The following is an 8,536-nucleotide window of genomic DNA, read 5'->3' on the forward strand; positions in this document are numbered from 1 at the left end:
CGTGGTGACGGAACTGCTGCTTCCTGACATAGAGGGATGAGATGGGATTGTGGGCGTGGCCGCGTTACTCAGTGCGGTCGCTACAGTATCAGCATTGCTAGGAAGTACTGGAGGGGGCTGCTGTGGGGTCCGTGCACACCTTCACCAGTTTCCGCATTCCGCAATTGGTACATGTGAATACAATTAAAATAGAAATAGTAAATTCAACATGTGAACGCCACACACTTGATGTTCAGTAACCCTGACACTGGGTTCAGACCTGAGCGTATTTGATATGCGTTTTTTGCGCGCGTTTTTGTCCATAGTCAACGCGCGTATTACGTGCGTTTGTGTGATTGACAGCAGTGTCCTATGGCCGCAAACGCGCGACAAAACGCCCCAAAGAAGTTCAAGAACTTGTTTATGCGTCGGGCGTTTTTCAGCGCGTTCGAACGTGCTGTAAAACGCATAACCGATGCAAACCAATGCTTCCCTATGGGACTGGTTCACATTTTCGCGTTTTACAGCGCGTTCGAACGCGCTGAAAAACGCCCGACGCATAAACAAGTTCTTGAGCTTCTTTGGGGAGTTTTGTCGCGCGTTTGCGGCCATAGGGCACTGCTGTCAATCACACAAACGCGCGTAATACGCCTAGGGCCCACCAGTAGAACTGACTCTGGGGGCCCACCCTATAGTTGTATACAAATATAGCAAATTCATTTTTTCAGCCCTTAGAGTGCTGTTTTTTTTTTAGCATTTCCATCATAGCATTTCAAGATCCATCTTTTTTTTAATTTTCGCACTGACTTAGGGTGGGTTCACACTAGCGTTATGGAGTCCGTTATGGCTTTCCGTTATAACATGGTTAAAAAACTGAAAATAACGGAATCCATAGGACGGAAGGACAGATCCGTTTTGCTGCCCATAGACTTGCATTATGACGGAATGCAAAACGGAAGCCTTTAAAAAAAGACATTCCGTTTGCTCTCCGTCCTAATTGAAGTCTATGGGAATCAAAACGGATCCGTCCCCATTTAGTTACACTGTGTGTCAGAACGGATCCGTCTTGCCCCGCACCACATCGCGGACGCTGTTTTTCTGTCCGCAATGGGGACGCAACCAAACGGAACACAATGCATTTTGGTGCGCTCCGTTTCGTTCAGTTTAGTTTTGTCCCCATTGACAATGAATGGGGACAAAACTAGAGCGTTTTCTTCCGCTATTGAAATCCTATGACGGATCTCAATAGCGGAATTGAAAACGCAGATGTGAAAGTAGCCTTAGGGTGCATTCACATCACCGTTTAGGGTGGGTTCACATCAGCGTTATGTATTCCGTTATGGCTTTCCGCTATAACATGGCTATAACGGAATCCATAAAACGGAAGCCTTTAAAGGTATTCCATTTTGATCCGTCATAATAGAAGTCTATGGGAATCATAACGGATCCGTCTGGTTCCCGTTATGCAAGACTGAAAACAAAGTCCTGTCGACAGGATAACAGTATAACGGGACCCAGACGGATCCGTTATGATTCCCATAGACTTCTATTAGGACGGAGCATGTTATAATGGAAGCATTAGGACGAACCATGTTATAACGGAAAGCCATAACGGAATCCCTAACGCTAGTGTGAACCCACCCTTAGCTGTGCTAGACTAGAGCTTACTTTTTTCAATGCCACCATGTGGGGGTAGATATCTTTTATTGATTAACCTTTATTCTGAAATAGTTTTTCATCTTTTTAATGATAATTACTGTGCAGAATAAATAACTATATAACTGGTGGCAATACCAAAATGTATTTCATATTTTACTAATTGACAGCTTGTTGATTTGTGGGACAAGTTATAGTTCTTTTTAGCATTATTTGGGGGATATATACACAAAATGATTTATTTTTTGTTTCATTACTTTTTTTTGTTTGAATAGGAAAAGCAGTAAATCAACTATAATTTTTTACTTTTTTTGTAGTTGTAGTTTTTCAGGGCCACAGGTTGGACATCCCTGGTCTGTGGCATCAGAGGGGTTAAACAGCCAGAATCAAATAACTCACAACTGTCCTGGATCTAACAGGTTAGTCCTGGATTTTAGTGGCTGTACCAAGGTCACGGAATGGCTGAGGTATATCCAGCTCTCAACTGTCTCTGCGTCCTTAGGTCTGCTCGATGGTTCACCTTTCAACTCAACCTTTCCAGCAGGCACAGTGTGGTCACACATACATAGCGCTGACGGGCAGGAATTATCCTGTGCTCATACAAAGGACAGCAGCGCAACGTATGTGTGACAGCATCGTGCCTGCTGGGGAGCGCGGGAGCTGCTCCGATCATAAGGGAATGCTTAGGTGAGTATGGGGGGCACTGCTGAGAGGCATAACTATTGTGAGAGGGCACAGTATGGGCATAACTACTTTGTGGGGGCAAAAGATGGAATAATTACCATGTAGGGGCACTAAGGGGACAGGGCTGGATAGAGCATGTATGTGTAGGCATTGGACAGATTAAGAGGCATGGCTTAGTGTTAGAAAAATTGCACTACTCTGATTTTCAAAAGTTTGGTAGGTTCGGAATCAGTATTCTTTGATAGCCATAAGGCTGCAATTCACAAGATGTGACCGTCGTGTGGCCAGAAACCTCAAGTTCCTACGGTCTGCAAATTAATTTCGGTTATCTACTTTCTTACTGATAGTTGGTGGACTTCAGCTTTTTGGTCACAGAGTGGCTGCATCTTGGCGTGGCCGTGCACTGGCACTATAGGGGACACCACTTCTAGTGCAGAATATCAAGTATGAAATAGCCAGCACCAGCAAGTGATGGTGCGGACACAACTGCTACGCCTGCATCATTGCAACGGTGGTTTGCATTAAAGAGGTTCTCCGGGCTTATTCTATTGATAACCTATTCACAGGATAGGTCATCAATATCAGATCAGTGGCGGTGCTGGGTGTCAGACTGATCAACTGTGCAGGGAGATTGCGCGCGCGCAGTGCGCACGTGCCTTCTCTCTTCCATGCTGGGAGGTGTAGTTCCTTGTGAGCGTCACAAAGTTTTTAAATTGAAAATATTTTTATTTTTTTTAACAGTAAATACCTAGTTTTCTTTGGGGACTGGCCTGGGGAAATGCCCACACTTTCTCCTCTTGCTTGCAGCCTGATAGGTTTCTTATTTGCTCAGTCTCCTCCACACTGTCAGTGAGAGAGAAGTGCACACTAAGTGCAAGTGTCTGCCTGCCTTTAGACTGTAGCACACAGATGCCTCCATCACTTGTTTCACACAGCCCAGCTCTGCAGAGCCAGAGAGCACCCAGATGTAGGCGGGCAGGCAATGTGTAAAAGCCGTCCAGCAGAGAGAAGCTGCGAGCTAACAGGATGGGGGGCCTGGTCAGTTCAGCCTGGTCAGTGGAGCCCATGACTGGAGAGGATGTGCCTTATTGTTGCAACTACACAGGATGCAAGTGGAAAGTTGTAATGTCATCCTGCCTCTTGCTTTCCCTGACACAGTAATTGAGATTGTATGCCACACTGCTGATACTTATGGGAACTCAAGAAAGAGGGGTCGGGGCAGGGAAATACAGTGGCAGCGCTTCCTTGTGCAGAGAGAAGCTCTCATAAAGACTCCTTTACTGAATAGATCAGGGGCCAACCGAGGGATTCACCGGCTCCCCGGTGGGCCAGTCCGAGCCTGTTCACACATAATGGTTGAGGTGCTGTTCAGAGTGCGTTGAAAAAAAACTGCATGTCAACTGTAGGTGTGAACGTGTTCCTTCAGTGCAGGATGTTGCAATGTCAAAGGAAGGCAGAATGACAGACACAGTCTAAGGCCTCATTCACACAAACAATACAGATTGTGTCAGGATGCGTCCAGTGAAACTCGCATGATATCGCCAGCAAGTTCAGTCAGTTTTGTCTGCAATTGTGTTCAGTGCTTCAGTTTTTTTCCGTGCGGGTGCAATCAGTTTTTGATGCGATTTACAAACAACATTTCCTAGCAACCATCAGTGAAAAACGCATTGTATCCGCTAGGTCTAATAATCGATCACAATTTCCTGTTCTGTACAAGTAACTTTTCAGTATCTATTGCATTATCATCCCAGGCAGGATTACAATGACAGATATCATCTATGTATAGATAACATAGGATCTACCATTCACAATAGGTGATGGTCATAACTTATCCCAATATGTACATGTAGTTCTCTACTTGTTCTAGTGATCGTGAGGGTCTCAGAGCTCAGATCCCCACCGATTTCAATTTTTGATATGTCAAAAGTTTTTTGAAAAGTAAGTGGCCCTTTAAATCTGCACTCCTCAACATTGATTGCAATACCAAGAAGGACAAGACATAAGGTTATGCAAATCGAGGAAGCGGTAGTTGTTGCTAAGATCTTCAGATTATCAAATTTTCAAACACCTAGCTCCAATCAGTGGCATGTGGGAGGGGCATAAAGACCAGATTGAAAGCAAAGATTTTAGCCACATGTAACCCCAAAAATAATATCTAGTAATGTGGCCAGAATCATTGAGCTGAGAGACCTTGGTTTATCACTCTGGCAGATCTCTATGCGCCTAGGTCGAGATGTCAGCACTGTTCAAAGTTGCACGTCCCAATGGTTGGGAGAACAATGCCGAACTGGAATGACAGTAATAGGTGCACAGACGGATCATCTGATTAGAAGAATGGCGAGTAGTGATCCATTCTGTACTGCAATTGAAATTGGACGTCACATCCCAAGCCTAGGGCGGCAAACCGTGTCTACACAAACCATCAGAAGGCATTTGCATGTCATTAAGCTACGAGCCAGATCTCCAGCTACAGGTCTTCCACTGACCTCACGCCACCGCTCTCTAAGGTTATCATGGTGCACAGCAAGAGGGCAATGGAGGTTGGAATGGAGGTCTATCCTCTTCTGTGATGATTCCAGATTTTGTCTTGAATGCAATGATAGCTGGAAACTGGTCTGTGGATCACGTGGGCAACGTTATGAAAAGACCTTCACAAGGAAACATCACACTGGTCCTACTTCCAGGATCATGGTGTGGGTGGCATAATGTACGGTAGCTGGACCCTTATTGTGTTCATTTCAAGTACACTAACAGCTCAGTGTTACATTGATTTGGTCATGGAACTGCAGTGATCCAGCATCACTGCTAAAAAGTTGCTTTGGTCCTAAGAGTTAATGCTTGATGTTATGCTTTGTTTGTGATCCCAGGAGCTGTCTGTAGGTGGCGCAGCTTAGTTATTGTGTCCTACTCAGAAGGAGCAGGGCTTGTCCTTCCTGGTAGTCTGATTGCATCAGCCAGGTAATATGGCTCTGCCTATTGTTTGTTTGTTTGTGAGCAGTGATGGCCAGTTCACAGTGTTCGCCGACGAACACATGCGATCTGCCATCTTCACTCCCAAGTCGGCGATACAGAGGTAAGTCCTTACCTGGGCCTGCGCCGCGAGCCGCTCTGAAACACATGCGGTCACCAGGAGAGGCAGTTCCGAGAACAGCCTTTATCCGGCTGTTCTCTGAACAGCCCGCTCCCGGTGACCGCATGTGTTTCAGAGCGGCTCGCGGCGCAGGCCCAGGTAAGGACTTAACTCTGCATCACCGGACTTGGGAGTGAAGATGGCAGATCGCATGTGTTCGTCGGCGAACACTGCGAACTGGCCATCACTGCTTGTGAGCCTGGCAGAAGCTGATGGCAAAGAAAGGGGATTTTTCTATTTTTTATTGCAAAACAGGAATAAAAAATCCTTTGTGGGGTAAAATTTAGTTTTGATATTACAGCATTCAGTATGCTAAAATTGACTTGGAATTCTTATCCTATGGATCAATACAATTACAGTCATGCCAAATTATCATATTTTTTTGTTTTACTACTAAAAAATCTAAATTTTATCCTCATTTTCTGACAGCCATGACTTTTTTTTATACTTCTGTGTACTGAGTTGTATGAGAGCTTATTTTTTTTGCGGGACAAAGTGAAGTACCATTTTTGGGGTACGTATGACTCTTTAATCGTTGGTATTCAATTTCTTTTTGGGGGAGGGGTGGGACAAGGTGACCAAAAAATGGCAAATTGCCATTTGTGTTATTTCTTTTCATTATGGCATGCACCGCAGAGGAAAAATATTTTATTTTAATAGTCCAGACGTTTTTGGTCATGGCGATACCTGTTATGTTTATTGTTTATTTATTTGTATGTAAAATTGGTTAAAGGCGGTGAATACATTTTATAAGATTTAAAAAAAAATAATAATATTATGTCAATATGTTAATATCTTATGTAAAAAAACTTTTTACATAACTTTTACCCCCCATAGGGGCCTAGAACCTGGGATCTTCTGATCGCTTGTCCCATAGACCATAAGGCCTCTTTCACACGAGCGTGTCCGGATAAGGTCCGGATGCGTTGTGGCAAACCCGCGCGAGTAGGTACGCAATTGCAGTTTAGTTTTTATCGCGCGGGTGCAATGCGTTTTGCACGCGCGTGATAAAAAACTGAATGTGGTACCCAGACCCGAACTTCTTCACAGAAGTTCAGGTTTGGGTTCAAGGTTGTGTAGATTGTATTATTTTCCCTTATAACATGGTTATAAGGGAAAATAATAGCATTCTGAATACAGAATGCATAGTACAATAGCGCTGGAGGGGTTAAAAAATAAATAAAAATGATTTAACTTACCTTAATCCACTTGTTCGCGCAGCCCGGCTTCTCTTCTGTCTTCATCTGTGAGCAATAGGAGCTTTGATGACGTCACTACGCTCATCACATGGATCTGCTTGAACAAGTGGATTAAGGTGAGTTAAATTATTATAATATTTTTTTTTAACCCCTCCAGCGCTATTTTACTTAGCATTCTGTATTCAGAATGCTATTATTTTCCCTTATAACCATGTTATAAGGGAAAATAATAATGATCGGGTCTCCATCCCGATCGTCTCCTAGCAACCGTGCGTGAAAATCGCACCGCATCCGCACTTGCTTGCGGATGCTTGCGATTTTCACGCAGCCCGATTCACTTCTATGGGGCCTGCATTGCGTGAAAAACGCACAAAATAGAGCTTGCTGCGATTTTCATGCAACGCACAAGTGATGCGTGAAAATCACTGCATGTGAACAGCCCCATAGAAATTAATGGGTCCTGATTCAGTGCGGGTGCAATGCGTTTAACTCACACATTGCACCCGCGCGGAAAACTCGCCCGTGTGAAATGGGTCTAATAGAGGACTATAATGGTCTATGACAGGGATGCTCAACCTGCGGCCCTCCAGCTGTTGCAAAACTACAGCTCCTAGCATGCCTGGACAGCCTACAGCTATTAGAGCATGCTGGGAGTTGTAGTTTTGCACCAGCTGGAGGGCCGCAGGTTGAGCATGCCTGGTCTATGAGATTCTGACAGTCTGCCTGCTGAGCCATGCCTTGTGCACATCTTTGTGGGCAGTTTGTCATGACAGGCCTTTGAACTTTCAGCAGATCCCAGTCTGTCATGATAACCAATCGGACCCTGTGATTTCACTGCAGGGTCTCCGATCGGAGCCCACTCCCTCTGCCTAACTCCACAGAGGCTGCAGTCGCCATTGAGTGGTAAAATTACAGGGTTCGGCATCAGCCGGGTGCTTTCTATATTATACATCTGACACCTGCTATGTATGGAGTGGGCTAAGCGCAGCAGCTTTCTCCATACATTCGCTTAGCCACAATGACATACAGGTACGTCATTGTGGCTGAAGGGGTTAAAATGACAAATAAATCTTATACTTGCCCTCATTCTCTGCTGGCTGGTCAGGTTCTCCTGCCACTATTTGTTTACAAACAGCAGTGACTTGCCTGGATATGGAATGTGACACTAGTTGTTTGGAATGGCCAAGTGTGGCCTGGGAAGCACGTCCCAACCAACACATTGCATGGGTGGCAGACTCGATCTTGATAGAGGGTCTGTGGTACAGTTGCAGCTCCCTGGGCATCCAGAAATTAACCCTTACCGACATCTGCCATACATGTATGGGGAAAGTTAGGCCTGTATTAGACCTGCAGATCAGCATTTGGATTGTCGGAAAGGAAGCGTTCCTTCCCAGCAATTGCCCTCTTCTTCAGTGGAAGAGACGCTGCTATTACATGTAGTGATCTCCTCCACAGTACTGGGAGGAATGATCGATATTGCAATCGCTCGGCCTCATACAGAATCATTATTTGCTGGCAGCAGAGCGCGATTGGTCAACACGATCTGGTACCGCCTGCATAAAAAATTTGATTGCCCGATGAGGTAATAGGCGGCACTTTTACACAGGCAGATCATCACTGTTAGAGATGATCTGCCCGACTATCTCCAGGTCTATTACACCCCTTATATCTTTAAAGATAGCGCCCACTAAGGAGGCGCCTGTCTGCCGCCTGACAACTCCGATCACAAAATTGTACCCCTCAAATGCCGTGATTAATTACATCTGCATTTGAGGGGTCATTTACCAGGAGCAGGCTGCTCCTGGTGACCAAAATGCCAAAGTTATTAAGATATTAAAATATTTATCCCAAGCAGTGAACACAGTAGCAGAAAAACAAAATCAAAATG

The sequence above is a fragment of the Bufo bufo genome, chromosome 3 (assembly GCF_905171765.1).
Source record: "Bufo bufo chromosome 3, aBufBuf1.1, whole genome shotgun sequence".
Classification (NCBI taxonomy): domain Eukaryota; kingdom Metazoa; phylum Chordata; class Amphibia; order Anura; family Bufonidae; genus Bufo; species Bufo bufo.